This window comes from Macaca fascicularis, chromosome 3, assembly GCF_037993035.2.
Source record: "Macaca fascicularis isolate 582-1 chromosome 3, T2T-MFA8v1.1".
Taxonomy (NCBI): Eukaryota; Metazoa; Chordata; class Mammalia; order Primates; family Cercopithecidae; genus Macaca; species Macaca fascicularis.
Window position 1 is genome coordinate 32,188,298 of NC_088377.1, and position 21,256 is coordinate 32,209,553.

The 21,256-nt window shown below is 36.1% G+C and overlaps 1 protein-coding gene across 4 annotated transcripts in view; it reads left to right on the forward strand.

Annotated features, from left to right (window-relative positions):
• NRIP1 (nuclear receptor interacting protein 1) overlaps positions 1–21,256 on the forward strand; it is a 104,377-nt gene that overhangs the window by 15,588 nt on the left and 67,533 nt on the right. For all 4 annotated transcript variants that reach the window (XM_065541487.1, XM_005548930.4, XM_015446966.3 and 1 more), the window contains exon 2: positions 6,356–6,437. The gene's annotated coding sequence lies outside the window, so the exon portion shown is untranslated. The remainder of the gene's footprint in view (positions 1–6,355; positions 6,438–21,256) is intronic.

A 21,256-nucleotide genomic window follows, 5' to 3' on the forward strand; every position in this document is an offset into this window, starting at 1 on the left:
CTAGGTTGCGGTTATAGAAATTGGCTCCAACATATTCTGATATTCAAGGAAAGGAAAGATCCCAATATTATGTGTATGAAATCTTCAGATACTGTCCTCATAATCAATGAACTTAGGAACATATAGCGTTGATTCATTCTTTTGGGATAGGCACAGAGAGAATGTTTGAGGAAAACAAAAGTTATCTTAACAGAAGATTATATTCTTCCTGAGGTTTGAGTTCAAATAGAAATGTAGCCAAGAACATTGGAGATACATTGGAAGGTTCTGATTGGGGTCAATAGCTTATTCTTGTCAAAGAATGTGAACCATTAACTGCCTGTTACCTAGTTACACAGATTATATATTTCATGTCTGGCCCTGAATTGTTTCTTACAGAAAGAAAATTAAAATACCCAGATGTGGTCACTGAAAGTTATATGTAGACAGTAATAGTAGTTAGTGTTTTATTATATATGTGTATGCATTTATTTTAAAACTAAGCTAATCCAGAGTGAATTGGCTTAATTTAAAAAAAGATTGAGAAATTTTATTTCTCATTTACAAAGGACAAAGTGACATCATGTATTGAAGTTTATTTAGGAATATTTTAATTAAATATGTGTCCATCCTTGTGTTCTTTGTGGAGTAGCATCACTTGAAATGATTTGGATCTAATATAGATTTACGTGAAAAAAGTTTTGCCCTTCTCTGTAGGGAGAGAAGGTGAAGAAGCATAAATTTTATAATATCATTGCTTCTCTTTCATTAAATCATTTGTAAGTTGCAAAAGATTGGCTTGAGTAGTGTAAAAGTGCTTGGATAGTAAATTAAATGTGAGAGATTTACCTGATGTAATGGGTGGAAACTGCTTAAATGAATCTTGTGGTGATGTATTAAACCTGAGACAAATACTTCACATTCTGCATATGTACTACTATTATAAATATTTAAAAGGTACCCTAAATCGTATTCTTTTGAGTTCCTTCCCTTTTCTCCAGTAACTTCAAGTGCCAGTAGTGCCTAGTTTGTGTTACAATTCCTTTTTACAAAGCTAAAGGGAAATATTTTGTAGGGTTAACTTTTTTGAGTGTGTGTTTTGATATACTCTTGAGGTTTTGGAGAATACACATTATCCCCTGTAATCTATGCTAGTTAATCTTTCAATCTATTGTACCTCTTGTCTTTTATTAATATGGTATTATTGGATTTGAGACATGTAAACTGTGCTTCTCTAAGCAAATTAGTTGAATATATTCTTGTTTAGGCTATAAAAAATGAAAGCAGGAACTCAACATACTTGGCCTCCTGTGTTTTAAATTGTTGTCCTAAAACTATATATTTGTAACCTGAATATTAGGTGTTAGAAATTTTACAAGACAATGGAGAAATAGTGGCCCTATATTGTATTTGGTTCTAAATGCTATTAGGGTGTAGAATTGTGCTTTACCTCTATTTAGGCAGATTAATTTTAAGAAGAAAACCATAATATATGATGGACTTAAATATATATTTTAATGTTATTTACATATTTGTAAAATGAATACGTGTGTGTGTGTGTATGTATTTGTGTGATATATTTTAAATGGAGATGTCTGCACCTGTTGATTGCATTAAGTATTTAGTATCCCCTAATGAAGGATGGAAAGGGTGCTGCCACACTGTCTAAGTGGATCATTTCTCCTTGGTAAATTACATGCATTCTACTTTTTTGTATTCTGTGACCTTGCAGTCAGTGACTTCAGCCCAGAATAGTTTCAAAGTCATGTAAATGAATGCAATTAAGGTATTGCCTATCATCTTACATAGTTCAGATGAAACCTTATTGGATAGAGAGGTTTATTTGCTTTATGAGAAAGGTCAAAATAAAGTTAAATTTTATTACATAAAATGATTTGGTAATGTTTTTATTTAGCTCCTGAAAAAGTAATGTCCTAATAGGAAATGATAATGCTTTTTTTTTTTTTTCTTAATCACCTGGGGGTCTCTTCAGGTTCTGTTTGTTGTTGTCTGATAGTTATAAACTCTATCTTGAGGAGATGCCTTCTGTCAACTAAGATTTTGGAACATGCTGCCCGTAGTTACGATTCCAGGTATCTTTGACTTATACACATAGGTGACATACCCTGTTAATGATGTAGGATAGCTTTGGTGTTGCTGGTATGTAGGCATACTTCCTTTCATTGTGCTTCACTTTGTTGCTCTTTGAAGATAATTTTGTTTTTTACAAATTGAAGGTTTGTGGCAGCCCTGCGTTGAGCAAGTACCATTTTCTCAACAGCATGTTTTCACTTTGTGTCTTTGTGGTCACATTTTGATAATTCTCACAATATTTAAAACGTTTTCATATTATTATATAAGTCACAGTAATCTGTAATCAGTGATCTTTGGTGTTACTCTTGTGATTGTTTTGGGGTACCAAAAACTGTGCCCATATCAGTTGGTGAACTTAATTGTTAAGTGTGGTCTGACTGCTTTACAGACTGGCTGTTCCCCCATCTCATCTCCCTTTCCTTGGGATTCCCTGTTCCTTGAGACACAACAGTATTGAAATTAGGCCATTTAATAACCCTATAATGGCTTCTAAGTATTTAAGTGCAAGGAAAAGTTATAGGTCTCTTACTTTAAATCAAGAGCTAGAAAAGATTAAGCTTAGTGAGTAAGGCATGTCAAAAGCCAAACTTGTCTGAAAGCTAGGCCTCTTGTGCCAGTTGACCAAGTTGTGAATGTAAAAGGAAAAGTTCTTAAAGGAAATTAAAAGTGCTACTCCCGTGAACACATGAATGATAAGAACACAAAGCAGCCTGATGTAGCTTGGCTGTGTCCCCACCCAAATCTCACCTTGAATTGTAGTTCGTATACTCACCATGTGTCCTGGGAGGGACCCAGTGGAGGTAATTGAATCATAGGGGCAGTTACCCCCATGCTGTTCTCGTGATAGTGAGTTCTCACGAGATCTGATGGTTTTACTTATTTATTTATTTATTTTTGAGATGGAGCCTCTTGCTCTGTTGCCCAGACTGGAGTACAGTGGTGCGATCTGGGCTCACTGCAAGTTCCGCCTCCCGGGTTCACGCCATTCTCCCGCCTCAGCCTCCTGAGTAGCTGAGACTACAGGAGCCCGCCACCACGCCTGGCTAATTTTTTGATTTTTAGTAGAGACGGGGTTTCACCGTATTAGCCAGGATGGTCTCGATCTCCTGACCTTGTGATTTGCCCGCCTTGGCCTCCCAGAGTGCTGGGATTACAGGTGTGAGCCACCGCGCCTAGCCGAGATCTGATGGTTTTATAAGAGGCTTTTCCCCCTTTGCTCGGCATTTCTCTTTCCTGCTGCCTTGTGAAGAAGGTGCCTTGCTTTCCCCTCGCCTTCTGCCATAATTGTAAGTTTCCTGAGACTTCCCCAACAATGCGGAACTGTGAGTCAATTAAACCTCTTTCCTTTATAAATTACTCTGTCTCGGGCATTTTTTCATACAGTGTGAGAACAGACTAATAGACAGCCTTATTGCTAATATGGAGAATATTTTAGTAGTCTGCATAGAAAATCACAGCAGCCGTAATATTCCCTTAAGCCAAAACCTAATCCAGAGCAGGGTCCTCGCTCTCTTTAATTCCACAAAGGCTGAAGGGGGATGAAGAAACTGCAGAAGAAAAGTTGGAAGCTAGCAGAGGTTTGTTCATGAAGTTTAAGGATAGAAGCTGCCTGGATAACATTAAAGTGCAAGATGAAGCAGCTAATGCTGATGTAGAAGCTACAGCAAGCTTCCAGAAGATCTAGGTAAGATCACTGATGAAGATGTCTACATTAAACAGCAGATTTTCAGTGTAAATGAAACAGCCTTCCGTTGGATGAATATGCCACCTAGGACTTTAATAGCTAGAGAGGAGAAACCAATGCCTGGCCTCAAAACCTCAAAGGACAAACTGACTTTCTTGTTAGTGGATTATACAGCTGGTGACTTGAAGTGGAAACCAATGTTTGGCCATTCCAAAAATCCTAAGCCCCTTAAGAATTATACTAAATCTCCTCTACCTATGCTATATAAATGGAAGAAAAAGCATGGATGACAGAACATCTGTTTACAGCATGGTTTGCTGAATATTTTAGGCCCCCTATTGAGATCAACTGCTCAGAAAAAAAAAAAAAAAAAAAGATTCCTATCAACATATTACTGCTTATTGACTGTGTACCTGGTCACTCAAGAGCTCTGATGGAGATGCACAAGGAAATCAATGTTAATTTTCATGGCTGTTAATACAGCATCTGTTCTGTAGCCTGTGGGTCAAGGAGTAATTTCAACTTTCAAGTCTTACCATTGAAGAAATACATCTTGTGAAGCTATAGTTGCCATAAGTAGTGATTCCTCTGATGGATCTGGGCGAAGGCAGTTGTAAACTTTCTGAAAAGGATTCACCATTCTAGATGCTGTTGAGAATATTTGTGATTAATGGGAGGAGGTCAAAATATTAACATTAATAGGAGTTTGAAAGAAGCTGCTTCCACCCCTTATGGATAACTTTGGTGGGTTCTACTCCTGATTGAAGATACTGTGTGAACATTGTTGAAATAACAACAAAGGATATAGAATATCATGTAAACTTAATTGATAAAGTAGTGGCAGGGTTTGAGAGGATTGACTCCCATCTTGAAAGATGTTCTACTGTGGGTAAAATGCTAACAGGCCAATGGACAGTGAAGCTACTGGTGATAAGGGAGGTACCATGCAAACTCCCTGATACCACCATAGCAGCATTCCATTTCTATCAGGCACGCCACTTAGATCTGACTTACACTTCTAGAACTCTCAATTCCTAGCCTATAACCTGTGATCAGTTCTCAAGGATTATAGCTTTGAATAAAAATAATCTGTAAACCTGAATTCTAACCTCCCAAAATAGCTCTTTTTCATTTCATTTCATTTTACTGGGGGCTCTTCAGTCTCCTTAAAACCACATAAAGGTAACAAATTTCTTAGAGTAATACTTCCCCGACATCCTAACCAAGCAGGCTCTTCACCACTATACCTGTAGGTCACTTAGGCTGTATCTTGCTTATTGTTATTCTGCCTGTGTCTGTGAACCCTCAATACCCCGCATGGTGCAAGGTATACAGCTGATACTCCGTAAATGTCTGATAAATGACATCAATTAATCATAGAGCCTTAATCAATTAACATGCCAAGCTTAAGTAAAAATAATATCATAAAAGAGAAGATCGTAGTTTTAGATGGACCAACTGCAATGAAAAAATATGCCTTTAATTACTACTACACACACATGCACACTCTCTCTCATCCACTCATTCACTGTCAGTTCTTCATCACTAAGGCTCCTCCAGTATCTATTTCAATGCTCTCCTAATCCCCCCGGCCCAGACAATCAGCCTGGCTGGGTGGTAGGTGTCCTTTCTACCCAGATGAGTTGGGACTCTGGTGTCGCTGTCTGACATCCTGTACCAACCAGCATGGTACTCAGGCACTGTCCATTGGCCTGTTGACCAAAATAAAATTTCTTAAATGTTAAATTGTTTGCTCCATCCCTTGCTGGCCAAAAACTTTGATCCACTCTTTTGTTCCTGGTAGTATGAACTTTTCCACGTCAGTGTCATTCTGTATCTGGTATGGTTCTAATTCTGAGCTTAACATTTTCTGTTCCTAGTGGTACAGAAAAGAAATGAGGTGTTTCAAACTGTGCAGTGACTGTTAAATAATTCTAATACTTTTTCTCCCAGAAGCCTTGACTGAAATTCCTCTTTATCTTTGACATTAACTTTTTACATCATCGACAATAGGGACAGTTTTTACAGTAAAATAAACACAGATGGATAGTTGGCCGGGTATGATGGCTCACGCCTGTAATCCCAGCACTTTGAGAGGCTGAGGCAGGCAGATCACCTGAGGTCAGGAGTTTGAGACCGGCCTGGCCAACATGGCAAAAACTCATCTCTACTAAAAATACAAAAATTAGCTGGGCGTGGTGCTGGGTACCTGTAATCCCAGCTACTTGGGAGACTGAGGTGGGAGAATTGCTTGGACCTGGAAGGCAGAGGGAGGTTGCAGTGAGCTGAGATCACGCCATTGCACTCCAGCCTGGGTGACAGAGGGAGACTCCACCTCAAAAAAAAAAAAAAAAAAAAAAAAAAAAGGTAGTGTATTTTGGCAAATAATTCTGTAATGAATGTTGTTCTATTACATGTGGTCTACAACTGTGTCCAAAGAAAGCATGTATCATGAAGAATATAAATACTTTTTTTACCTTGTAATACATCTTTTTGTTGTTTTTTGAGATGATTTAGTTAGTAATTAAAATTCCATTGTAAAACAACTCTTTGAGATAAGGTGCACTTGAAGTAACACTTATTTCTCTTAATTTTCAGGAAGTGTTTGGATTGTGAGCTATTTCAGAACTCTGTTCTCAGGACTCATTATTTTAACATTTGGGAGAAACACGGCCAGAAGGTATTGTCTTTTGTCTCATTGCCCCACTTTTTTAAATGTCATCAAGCCTTTCCAATTGTAGAAAAGTAAGACTGTTGTGTCACATTTTGTTATTTTTCTTTAATTTTTAGATATTGATAAACTACTTTGCCATTTGTCACAAAGAAGGTTATATTTCAATTTTGGTAAATCAAAATGTTGTGTAATCGAATAAAACGTCTGGTTTAGAGTAAACCAGTTTTACCTATTTTAAACACGAGGTATTTACGTTTTACCTTACTAGTATAGAACTATTTTAAAGAATGTCTTGATTTGAAAATGAGATACAGAAAGTTCCTTTTTACCTAAGACAGTATGAAGTATACCTGAAACATTCAGGCAGTCTTAAAATTCTTCCTGCCTGCAACAGCTCTACCTTCTAGTGTAGGGATCAGCTGCCATCTGCATTTGGATCAGTCTATCATCAGGGTCCATGGACAGACTCAGCCAGGCCACCTGGTTTTGCCTCTGAACATCCATTTGCTAAGTTCCCTCTTTGCATGATCATTTGTGGATAGATTGGAACAGCATAATAATTTATCTGATTGTAGACTCAGAGTGTCAGGACATGCGATGTATTACTAGGAAGGAAGGTTATGTTAAAATCATCTTTTGAGAAATTTACTCACTTTGTGCTTTGTCTTATCTTAGTCCATTTGAGCTGCTGTAACAAATACCATAGATGAGAGGCTTATAAACCACAGAAGTTTATTTCTCACAGTTCTGGAGGCTGAGAAGTCCAAGACCAAGGTGCCAGGAGATTTAATGTCTAGTAAGGGCCTGTCCCTCATAGACGGCTGACTTCTTGCTGTAACCTCACATGGGTGGAGGTGGCCACAGGATTCTTGGGACCTCTTTTATGAACTAATCCTGTTCATAAGGGCATTCCCCTCATGATCTAATCACTCCCCAAAGTCCCCACCTCCAAATCACCCTCACATTGCAAATATGGTTTCAATTTATGAATTTTGGGGAGATACAACATTCAGACCATAGCATACTTCATAGACCACATATGGATCTGCCAGCCAATTTGACTAATGTCAGTGGTGAACATAGTCTTCTTGATCTATATCCAAGGCATCTTTCTTAATGTTCAACCTCATACCTCCTCTGTATCTTGTGTTTTCCTTCTCGAAAACTTTTGCCAGCTGTCTTGCTTGGAATAGAAACAGATGAAGGAAGGATGCATAAATACATTTAATAAAATAATGTATTTGTTAAGATTGTAGTGAATTGGCCACCTTCTTTTACTGTAATACAGATTTAACTTTACTGTAATACAGATTTAACTTTATTAGCTGAATATTCATGATTTTTATTCATATGAAATAACACAAAAGTCAGTTTTTACAGATTTTCTTAATCACCATCAAGCAGTGTGAATTTCTAGGATTAGCTGAACATAGTCTTTTAGTAAGTCTCCCCAGCACGCTGCATTGAACTTTTAAAATGGAAACTCTGTGTTTAAGATTATTATTTATTGGCAAACCAGCATATTCTTCCTCTTCTTGTCAGTTACGAGGGAAAGGCAAAAGCAAGTAAGAAATTTAAACAAGCAAATTAGGTCTGTGAAAGGACTTGTAAATGAACCCCCAAAATAAGTTAAATTTAATATACACTTTATCCAGTAAAATAAATTATATAATCAGAAACTGGATTTTATGGAATTTAGAGTTATCTTTTCAAATTAAAGATGAGAATGAACTATTATAAATATTTCGTATAAACATTCACACTTAGCTCTAAAGATGGAAGTTATAATTTTAATGATAATATGAATTATCAATTCATGAAATGTTGTCATGTCTCAGAATTAAATGTATGTTTCAATAGAGTTGATAGTTATTAAAAAGAAACTGCAAAGAAATTGAAAGTTTAGCTGAAGGATTAAATCGACAAATTCTCATGTATATTCAAGGTAAGAATTAGTTTTAAGTAATTATTTTGAAAAGGAATCGTAATGCATAAGGTCCTTTTAAGAAAAAGTTTCTTCTTTTTATACAAAACCTACTGAAGTGTAACTTCACGTAATCAAACAGACACACTTATTTGTTAACTTGATTGTTTTTTATATAAGTCTAGTCTGAGTAACTAGCACCCTACTCCAGAAGGCTTATTATATTTGTGTATTTTCTAATCAATCCTGCCTGTACCCAGCAGAAACTAGTCTTTGGCATCTTCTGCTATAGATTAGTTTGGCCTGTTTTAAACTGTATAAAGTTGGAAGCATGTCATATGAACTCTTGCGTGTCTGTGTTTTTTTAATCAACATTATGTCTGTAAGAGTCATCCATGTTGTGCATGTTACTTGTTTTTCCCCCTAAATTGTCTGTGTTCTATTCTATGATTATACCATCATTTATCCATTCCGCTGTAAATGGACGTTTAGTTTTCTTTCGAGTTTGTGGCTACAAATAAGGCTGCTGTGAACTTTTTTGGATCTTTTGGTAGAAATAAACATTCATTTCTCACGAGTACAGTGTAAGCACGGGAATGGAACTGCTGCTGAGTGGAGGGGCGTGCATGTGTTTAGAGTAATAGGTACTTACAGTGCTTTTAAGAATATTTAGGAAATGTCAATCAGTGTGTCTTTTGATAATGGTAGGTTTTATAATTAGAGAGACTTATTTTTCTTTGACCTAGTGTAAACTCCAAAGTTGTTTCTTAGGAGTTATTTAAATTTTCCCATCTGTTAAAAAATAAGTTACCTATTTTCTGATTCCATTATAATATGTGTTTGGCTCACAAAACCTGGGTTCGTTCTAACCCTAGTGAAGGAAACTAGGACACAAAACCCTCCTCTATGTACTTGTGATCGTATGATTGAAATACTGAAAGCGGATTTTGAAGCAAATCAGACATAACACATATTGAAGGCTTTTTAAAATTATTGAATATTTGGACACCTCTCTGAATATTTAAAGTAATAGATACTTTTGAGTTACAAAACCCTTATTTCAGCATTCCTGACAAGTGTTTCTTGTGACCTTTGTGTTTTTATTGTTCTGGTGATAAAAATTGATACTACTCATTCTAGCAGATAAGTATTTGAGAAATTAATCTTTTTCTAGGTCTTTCCTATGGAGCAGTGCTGTTCACTAGAAGTATAATGTGAGCTACGTTATGTAACTTTACATTTTAAATGTTAAAGTTGCTAGTAGCTGTGGTTAAAAGTAACTGGTGAAATTAATAATATGTTTGATTTAACTCAGTATCTGCAAAATGTTATCCTTTCAGTGAATAATCAATATAAAATTATGAGATATTTTTCATGCAAAAAGAATGTAAATCTATACTGAGTTTTTGAAACCTGGTGTGTGCTTTGACTCACGGCTCTCTGAATTCTGACTAGTCATCTTTCAAGCGCACAGGAGCCACATGTGTCTAGTGGTTGCTATATTAGACAGCACAGCTATAGAGTTACATTTTGGGTTTTTAAAAGACAGTGCTTCAGTCAGGTTCATGACTAGTTAAAATCACCCTTAAAAATCCGAGAGAAAGGGGCCGTGTCAAATGCTGAAGTACTCTCTTTAAGGAAGTTTCAAACAGCCTATTTTTCCTTCTGTTTTGGAATAAGTAGCATTTTCTTTGCTTGAACATCAGATAAATCAATTAGCCAGTGTTTAGGGGACATGTCGAATGACAGATATGTATCTTTAAACTATAAAATCCAAATCTGTGGCAGTAGATTCATATTTTCCATCTTACTCCAAGTTATATTAGGTAGAATTTTACTTTTGGGGGAAGTGTGTTTTTCTTTTTTTAAAAGCATGGCTGTTTTAATTGAATGTGATAGATTGCTATATGATACAACTCCACTATAGTCAATAAAATAGGGGAGTTTGCAGATAGTTTGTGTGTGTACATATAGATGTGCCTATGACTTCTCATTGCGTAGGATATTTAAAAGTTACCTAAATTTTGAGGGTTAATGTTTCTTCATGTTTATTTTCGCCAAATGGGATAAATCAAGGCTATAAACCGTCTCACATGAATGTGGGTTTGATTTTGCCACCAAATTGGGTTTAAAACTTCTTGATATTCAGCATTGGGAATGTGGATGAGGGACTCTTGGCGTGTGAAGACAGTCAATATGGAGGCGTATCGTGGAGGGAACAGCCCTTTGAGGGATAGATGGCATCTTCACACCTCAGCGCTTGCCTTGGGTCCCACATCTGGCATACAGTGGTTGTTTTATAGCTTACCCCCAACACATTTTTGATAATACTACCTCCACACTCTTAAATGAAATTGGTACTCTTTTTGACACTCAATTCTTACTGAGTAGTAAGAAAGGAAAATTATTCCTCTGCTTAAAAGCCTTCACCTCACTTGATGTAAAACTAAAGTCCTTTCATTAGCTGAAAAGGCATCTTCTTAGTGGAGTCCACCCTGGTGACCACATGATTCAAAACGGAAACCTCCTCTTTTTCCTCTCTCCTTTATGCTGTTCCCTTTCTCCACAGCACTTAACAGCTTTAAAAATACAATGAAATTTGTGTTTCTTTTTAAATTATTGTTTAATCTTTCTAAAATTGAAACTCCCTGAAGGCAAGAATTTCTGTTGTGTTCATTACTAATAAATCTGAAGAAGCTAGTGGAAGGCTGAGCATCTGGAAGGAGGACATACTTGTTCATAGACTAATTATTTATTGAATGCGTGGCGAAGATACACATTTTTTTTTATTTCTGATAACTTGCCTTTATAGGTTTTCTGGGGCAGGGAATATTTACAGGAAATGAAAACAGAAATTGTAAGTTATAAGCATCATCATACATTTGGATAATTTGAATAATTTGAAAATAGTTTTTTTCATCAAACCGACATACACATCCCTTTGAAAGGTAATATGTAAATAATGAACTTTTCAAAAAATAGGGTTTATTATTATAGTCAGGTAATTTTTCTTATAGATATAAATATGTGTTTTTTTCATTTGGATAATAAAATTATGTTGGTAATCAGTTTGAGAAGTTCATTTATAAAAGATTTCTGTTTCTGTAAAATATAGGAGACATACATTATATTTTGGTATCTTAGTATAGATCAGGCACAGCTCAAAAGGTTTTGGAAAGTAATTTTGTATAGAGAAGTATAGATTGGCTTTCATTTTATACAGGTGGTATCTAATTGTAGTTCTTGAAGTTTTATTTTTAGGTCAACTACAATAAATGTTTTTAAAATAGTACAAAAATTGAATTAAAGACATATTCAGTTATGGTATATGGTACCCTAGAAAATATTCAAAGGGGACATTATAATGTTTATTACATTTTAGGATAAGTGTGAGATGATAAATGTGATCAAAGTCTTTCCTAAAAGTCTATAGGCAAGTTCTCAGTTTTATATTATACCTTTATGTATTTAACATTTGATTGCAGTCAGCAGTAATTATGACTATGTCAATAATCATTTTCATTGGGACAGGAAGAATTATGAGTTTTGGTTTGTCTTTCCACTGCCATTTTCCAAATTCAGGCTTTGTTACTTTCTGGTTATTAGATAGTTACTGCAGTAACTTTCTATTTGGTCTTTTGCCTTTTAGTTTTATTACCCAATATATTCTACACAGCAAAGTAAAACTTTCTGAAGAAAATTATTATGACCCTGAACAAAGACCTTTGCTCCCAAGATAAGACAGGTCCTATTTCTGCTTGGTTCCTGCATATCTCAGGATCATCTGTTTGGTTTGCCCCTTCCTTAAACGTGTTAATTGCACATTTCTTATTCTGCCACATTATTTTTGCTATCTTCAGCTCAGATGTCCTGTGATCCCTACTAGTTTTCTTTTACCAAAGGCCATCATCCTGTGATTTGTATGACCACTCGGACAGAAGGAAACATGTGCTCCCATCTACTCTCTTACAGTGGTTGACGAATGCCACTCACACTGCCTTTATTTTTCATATCGTTTCATTCATCTCTGCAGCAAAATTATAAACTTCTAAATGGAAGGGGTTGTATCTTTTGTAAATTTGTGATTTACAAAGCACTCAACTTGATGCCTCACCCATGTGGGGTGATAAATCAAACCGTTGGTGAAACCAAACTCCAGAGGATGTCCTGATACAATTTTAAAGCTTTAGAAATGATCAAAAAAGGATAAAAGTTCATCTTTGTTACATTATGCAGGTTGCTTACATTTGTGCAACAGTTTTTTCATATACTTTGTATGCAGATGAAATGATAGCATGTGTTTTAGAAATTTACAGGTTGCGAAGTGTAATATGAGTAATTATGACAGTACCAGACTTTATTTTGTGGAATACATACATTTCTTTGACTTAACTGACTGCGATATGTAGAATGCTCTTTTAATGTTCCTTACCTGAATAAGCAAAATTTATTTACTATGTTAGCTAAATAAATTTTGCTTATTATTTTGCTTAAATTTTGCTTATTATTTCCTTATAGCTTACTATAGGCTTAATATTCTTTGCTGTTCATCAAGAGAGAAAATACAAAAGCTTTTGATGAAAGGAATAAATTACCTGCTTAGACTGTAACAATTTCAAAGATCAAAGTTTTGTTAACTTCCCAAAATGTATCTTTGGTTTTCCATATTTAATTCACATTGGGGTAAAATATATTTTTTAAAAAGAATCATCTCACAGATTTCCCTAAATTTCTTAAAGATAACCCCAGCCTTTTCAATTCTATGTCTTAGGAATATTTTTAAAATATTGCTAAATAGTCTGCCTGGCTAGTGGAGATTCTAAATGGGACTGAATTTGGGATAATGAATATTTTTTTATTTGGTTAGGGCATTGTTCTGGTGCTAAGAATAGTATCTAGGAATGAAATAAGTTTCTGACTTTCAGATCTATGCCCCCTCCAAGAAAAACCCCAAATCTGAAGATCATGTGTATCTGGGTTGTGGGTGTAAATTAGTTCGCAGAAAGAAGTGGTAAAAGGTTAAAGGAGGAAATGAGTTTCATAGAATCAGCAGCATAAACAAAGATGAATTCTGTCGTCATACATAGACCCTGAGCATTTGGGCTGACTGTGGTTTTATGTATTTAAATGCTGAGATGGTGGTGACACGGAGTAGTAGCAGAAACTGAATTTGGGAGGAGGAAACAATGATTATAGTTTCTAAATCTTCCTTACTGTAACAAAATATGATGTGCGATTGGGATATCCTTTTGGCAACTAAATATGTTTGGGAAGTTAACATTTTTGGCCACCCAGATTATGTGAGCAGTATACACAGCCCTTACTTTATTATCTAGGGCATAAAGTTTAGAAAATATTCAGCCTTTTTTTCCAGTGTTAGTTAAAAAAAAATTGATCCTTTGGCTTTATTTATATCACGTACAAAAATTCTGAAAGACAGCCTGTTTATTGCCATAGAAATGGATATAATGTCACAAGGAATGCTACTCAAGTTACTTTTATAAGCGTTTTAAAAACATGGGCATGCAGTTTGTATTAATAGTGATACTCCTCTACTGAGTTACTGCTAATTTGCCATTTTCACAGTAATTTCAGAAAATAAGAAATCGATAACATTATTATATTATGTAAATACTCCCATGAATTTCTGTTGAGGTTGAAAAGCATCATTATAGTATTTGTTACAAAGTCATATACATCACAATGCCTGTAATCCCAGCACTTTGGGAGGCCGAGGCCGGTGGATCACAAGGTCAGGAGTTTGAGACCAGCCTGGCCAGCACAGTGAAACATCGTCTCTACTAAAAATACAAAAAATGAGCCGGCCATGGTGGCGCACAACTGTAATCCCAGCTACTCAGGAGGCTGAGGTAGGAGAAATGCTTGAACCCAGGAGATGGAGGTTGCAGTGAGCCGAGATCGCGCCATTGCACTCCAGCCTGGGTGACAGAGCGAGACTATGTCTCCAAAAAAAAAAAAAAAAAAAAAAGTCATATACAATTTAAACTTAATCTGGTGACCACAGAATGCTATTTTCTTAGCTTTTAAACCTTTTATTAGTGTAACTTCTCTTCATCTTGGTTACTTTAATGTCAAATGGGAATTATCATGCACAATTTGTTTTTATAGCAACATTGTATGAAATGAATAAATGTGAACTATTTAAAATTGGCTCAGGCATTTAGACTTGTTTCTGATAGGCTTATCACGTGAATACTCCTTATTACCTTGTAAACTTGTATTTTAAAAGAAAACATTTATTTGAGATATAAGGATTCCTGTTTTCTCTTGAGAAAAGGCAGAGGTAATTGTTTTTTTTTTAAATTTTAAAACAAAGGGTTTATTTCTCTTTTACCTCTTGAGTAGGCGTTAAGAGCTGCTGCTGTCACAGCCACAGTTAAATACAATGGTATGGAAAATGATGGCTTTAGAATCCTAAGAGTTATATTCTTCACATATACTGTATCTTCTGCATCTTTACATATACTCTTCACATCTTCACATATACTCTTAGTTAATCATTTAACCTGAGCATCAGGTTTTCGATCTATAAAATGAGGATACATCTTACATCATAAGAATATTATGCAGGATAAATGAGGAAATATATAAAGTGCATTGATATCAGTGTAATGCTATAGAAAGATAATGTGTTATGGACAATATTGTTAATTATAATGTATTTTTCAAAAGAAAGAAAATAGGTCTTTAGATGATCACTCTTTTACTTAGTAACACGTCCTTCTAAATTAGGACCTTTCTTCCACACATTTTTATTTTATTTTTATTTTTCATTTACTTTTGAGTTACTTTTAAGAGTTTCCACAAACCTCGGTCCATGCTTTTAGGATTCCTTTCAAGTTTGAACCACTTAACATCTGCCACCTACTGACCTAGTTCTTTCCACTTCCTCCTGCTCTCCTCTCCTCATACACACTTGCGTATTATGTTTGTTGGATGATTAACCTGTCTTTCATTTCATTTTTGCAAAGATCTAGATCAATACAGGGTTAGGAAAAACAGTTTCTGAATTTGTTTGAACTATAAAGCAAGGTGGTACATAGGAGTCAATAATAATATTCATTTTTTCCCCCCAGGAAAACAGTTTTCAGGGGAAACAATTAGTCAACTCCCACGGGGACTTGCTTTTCCTTTCATAGTGTGGCTGTGATAGGTTTTAAAAGGGATTTCTGCCTACATATCCAGGTTAAAAAAAGTTTTCAGTATAAAGCATGAGTTGGGAAGTGACTCACCACATATGGAACTACTTCAAAATGCATGCCCCTTAACTACTATTTGAATTTTTGTAGGTTTGTAGTTTTGCTGACTGCAAGAAAATAAAAGGCCCAGTGCCAGTTCTTACTGGGTCAGGATTTATTTTAAAGTACCAACATTTCCTCAGCTTTTTGATACTTAAAAAGTCCTGGAGATTTTCCTGCACAAAGTTTTAACAGGCTTTATTCCAGCAAGGAAAATTCAGGGTATTTATGCTGTGGTAGTAACAAAAGCAATGGATTTGGTGAATTTGCAATAGAAATTGCCAGAATCTAGATTACCCCAGGAACATATTTTTATTTAAAGAGTCTAGTGGGGTCCAGCAAAGACTTGTAATTGTATGTATGTCTTTCGCATAGCTCTAGGAACAAAACATTTGATGAATGATTTATAAACAGATGGGTAATTTTTCATGAAATGATCAGGAGACGAGCTGACCAAGGCAACTGATCTGACACTGCTGACGTTTATTGGGGATTGATTGTGGAATGCCTTACTGTGAAACACACTGACTTGAGTTTGAGTCCCAGATTTACCCCTTAACTGGGCAAGTCACTCAACTTCTCTGAGCCTCATCTGTGAAATTGGATACTATCTATTTTATAAATAATGATTGAGTGAGATAATGTATGTCTTAGCCCTATTGTCAGTAACAGGTATTTACTTGTGTCTAATGAATAAAAGTTAATCGTGATAACTGACAATAACCCACTAGATAATTGTTTTAAAACTACATTTCTTGTTGAAAGTCACCATTGATTGTTTTAAAACTACATTTCTTGTTGAAAGTCACCATTAGAGTATAGAAGTATACTTGAGGCTACTTAAAATCTTTAATAAACTGCATTTCAGCCAAAGTAGTGTTTATGGGTAAATGGATTGAAGTTGATAAAGGCTTGTGATGTGGTGGTTTTGAACAAGACCAGATAACCTAGGTATGAACCCCAACTCTGCCACTTACTTACTATTGCTGACTATGGGCAAATCACCTTACCTCCCTAAGGCTCAGTGTTCTCATCTGTAAAATGGGGATAACTTCATAGAGTTATTTGAGAATTACTGTATAGAAATTAAGCCTGCATAAAGCATTTAATGCAGTTCTGACATAGTATGGAGTATTTTTTTTTTTTTTTTTGAGACAGAGTCTTGCTCTGTTGCCCAGATGGGAGCGCAGTGGCGCGATTGGGGCTCACTGCAAACCCCATCTTCTGGGTTCACACCATTCTCCTGCCTTAGCCTCCTGAGTAGCTGGGACTACAGGCGCCCGCCACCACGCCTGGCTAATTTTTTGTATTTTTAGTAGAAATGGTGTTTCACCGTGTTAGCCAGGATGGTCTCGATCTCCTGACCTCGTGATCCGCCCGCCTTGGCCTCCCAAAGTGCTGGGATTATAGGCGTCAGCCACTGTGCCTGGCCGGTATGCAGTATTTTTTAGTTTTTTGTATTATTCCTTAGATACCTCTTTAGAAATGACCTTGACTACCTGTGCGAAATATAATTCTGAATTTTTTTAACGTAATGATTAATGTTTGAATTTTGGGATTAGATACATTTTAATTTTTATTTGACTAATGCTTATCCAGTTAACTTACATTGAGATAAGGTACTTCAGAGATGATCATTTTAATTTTTCAGCTTTCTCAGTGGCCCATTATTTAAAGGAACCATATTTGAAATCAAACAGACTAGTTTATATTTTTGTAAAAACATTTTTTACATCACACACATCTTTTGGTCATTCTGTGGCTTCACACTTTTAATTCCAGTCTTAACTCACCCTTCTGCTGCCTCTCCTGTTTCATTTGCTGAATGTAGAGTGACTCAGAGATGAAGCAAGGGAGAGCAGAAGGAAGCAAGGATTGGATCTGAGATCAGCAGACGTCTGTAGTCAACCTTACAATGATCAGATATCCTCTCTGGACTAAAGTCCTAAGTTAAATTGATTCAGTTACTGCTTTTTGAAGTTTTACCAACAGAATAACTTCTATACCTTTGTTTACTATTAGCGAATATGGTGAGAAGGTTTTGAAGGACATTCCTACCTTTTTTCAGTGACTTCGAAAGGGTTTTTTTTTTTTCAGAGCCATCATTCAAATATTTTTTCAAAAATGACAGCTAATAAAACTACTGATAACTAAACAATTACTATATGTTACAGAGACTGTGTTAAGTGTAGAGTTAGGTTTATTCTATAGAAAATCTTTTTAAAATATCTTCTATTTTGCTCCCATTATGTCTATAGTAAGTTACTTGATAGTACAAGGAGTTTATTAGAATTTTCAAAGTTTTTAAGACTTTTGTAATGAGGCAGTGTGTGGTTTGTTAGGTGGTTGTAGTGAGAATTTGAAGAGTTCTCATTTTGGATAGTCATAGTTCTGGCTTTGTTACTAACGGCTTGGCTTTGAGTTAAAAATCAAAACCCTTTGATTCAAAATTACCCCTTTGGGTCAAACTATCACTGACCTACTTCCTTCCTCCATTTGAACCTAGGATTATTTCAGAGATGAATGGGAGCATCTCAGATTAATGACGTTTTCCTCCAATCGCCTGCCAGAGTGTATACACATAGAAAGGGAATTTGGTGATCCTCCCACTGCCTGCCAGACTGTACAAACATAGAAAGGGAAGGTGGTGATCCTCCAACCGCCTTCCAGAGTGTATACACGTAGAAAGGGAAGGTGGTGATCCTCCATCCGCCTTCCAGAGTGTATACACGTAGAAAGGGAATGTGGTGATCCTCCAAGCGCCTTCCAGAGTGTATACACATAGAAAGGGAATGTAGTGATCTATTTTAACTTAAATCATCATCTCCTAAATTTATTTGGACTTGGGACCTCCCCTCCTCCCTCCTTACCACCCAACCTTCTCTCTCCCTCCTTCCGTGTTTTCCTCCCTCTGAATGAGCACTTACCATTCTGCAGAACGTTGTTATATATGTAGTCATTGGGAGCACAATTTTACCATTTAATTTATTAAAACTCTGTATTTGGACTGCCTTTGTTTTGGTAATATGTTTATTTTCAATTCTTAATTAAGAGAAAACCCTGTTTATAACATATTATTCCTATGAGAAAATATGATTTCCATTGAAAGATCTTGTTTCATTATCATGTAACCCGTTCTCTGAGCATGCAGCATGATGAAGGGGAAACCACCTGACTTCCACCAGGTGAATGAATCCAACTTAGTGTTAGTTTGACTTAACCCATTGTGCGAAACTGTGTGAATATTTGAAAAATTTTTCTGTGTTAATAAAAATGTAAGTAATAGAAGGCTACTAGAAGTAACAAACAGTAAGGGTATATCTTCTCACCCAACAAAAAATTTGGAGTCTTGGCAGTTAATGAATTGTCATAATGATCTTATCAGTGTCCCACAAGGTATTTTCTGTTTTCTCCTCTGCCGTCTTGAGTGACTTGGTGATGTCACTCTTCACGGTTGAAAGATGGCCATTTTCCCACATTTCCTGGTCACCTTCACTGGTCAGAATGACATCATATACCCATGCCTAGGCCCTGCCTCGTATTATCAGAATAGACATGATGTGCCACAAGTGGCTTTACCTAATTGGGATCGACCTCCTGAGGGGAAGAGTTTCTACAGGCAAATAAGGAAGAGGACACTGTGTGTGTGAGGAGGTCACTGCAGCGTTTGTCACAGCTGGTGAGGATATGAGTTTTGTTCATCTCTGCGGACTCTCTTGTGAGATCACAAAATACAGATGTGTACTATTTGTTTATTTGTTTTACTTTATTGGAGACAGGGACTCACTCTGTTGCCCTGGCTGGAGTGCAGTGGGGTTATCGTAGCTCACCACAGCCTCTAACTCCTGGGCTCAAGCGATCTCCTGCCTCAGCCTCTCAAAGCACTGGGATTATGGGTGTGAACTGTGCACCCCACCCAGTCATACTTATTGAGTGCTTACTGTATTTTGGTTATTCTTCTAAGTCCTGGAGATAGAACAGTGAACAAAAGAGGAAAATAAATTGCTACCCTCCTGGAGCTTACATTTTATTGGTGATATAGACAAATAAGATAAAGCAATTCAATTTATGGTATCTTATTAAGTGCTAAATAAAAATTGAAGCAAAGAGAGGAGAATGGAGGGTCTTGAGGGCAGGGGCAGGGGAGATGTCCATGAAGTTTTAGATGACACCAGGAAAGGCCTTACCCAGAGGATGGACTTGAGTAAGGGCTGAGTCAGCTTGGGAGCTAGTGATGCAGCCCTGTAGGGAGGAGAGTATTCCAGTCAAAGTTCCTGTGGCTGGAGTAGGGTGAGTGAGGGAGAGTCACCTGATATGAGGTCAGAGGGGGAAGCCCCTAGAAAATTTTGAGCAGAAGAGTGGCCCAATATCATGCTTTAGCGGAATCACTTCAGCAGTTGTGTTATGTATACCAAAGAGGTATCAAAAACAGAAACAAGGAAACCAGTGAGGAGACCATTATTATAATTCAGGAGAGAAGGAGATGACTTGAATGGGGACAGTAAGAAGTAACTGAATTCTGGATTCTGGATTCCAAGGTAAAGCCCACAGAATTTGCTAAAAGATTGTATGTGGGTGTGAGAGGAAGAGAGGTATCTCAGATGGCGGCCTGAACAATTGGAAGAATGGAGCTGATCTGAGATTAGGAGTAACAGGGACTCAGTTATTGACATATTAAACTTGAAATGCTTGGAGACCTCCAAATGATGTCAGATAAGCACTTGTTTATATAAATATTTTTTGGACCAGTGTATATTTTTAAAAGAATGATGTTGACCATTAATAATGGGAAATGACTTTTAAAAGAATATAATTTCAATAGTAACAATAAAGAATAGGAAATAGAAAAATTAAGTGTTATATGGAGTGGATATTTTATTTCCATTGAACAACACAGGGAAACACTGGAAGCAATTTTAAAATAGAGTATTCAAAGAAACATTTGTACACTGTACTTTTATTTAGTGCCCACTTTAGTGTTAAAAATTGCATATTAAATATATTTATTCTTTGAATCAGTGCCTCATTTTTCAGCCCCAAACCTTGTAAAAATATACATACAAAAAGAAATACACCACAAGGACTAATGGTGTGGATTTAGTTTTATGTCTGTTTCCTCTGTAACATGAAGCAATGATCCTTCTAAAGGAAATGTGTTATTAAATAGGTGATCTTACCCCACTCCAACTTCCTCAGTATTGTGTAGCCTGTAGTTAATGTGCAAGCACATCATTAAAAAGAAATCCAAGACCAGAGAAAGAATCAGTACAGTATATCTTATGTGAGTTTATCAGGATGAATGGCTTCTTGCTCCCTTTCTTTTGAAGAGGAATTAGTGTAAGATATCTTTTAACCAGATTATTGTACTCATTTGCATTTAACAAGAATGCAGCACGTAGCTAAGATTTTCAATCCGTGTGCATTACATAGAATGCCAAAAAGCACCTTATAAAGTACCTTTCATATGCTAGATACTCAAGAAGTATTTGGGTAGCAAATCTGATTTAGAATATCCTTCACATTTCTAACTTATTTAAAAGATTTTTAAATATTATGCTTCATGCAGTGGTTATTGTTTAATAATGTGTGCTCTATATGTAATGCAAGGTTGTTGAGAAAATTGAATTGTAAGTTTTTTTTGA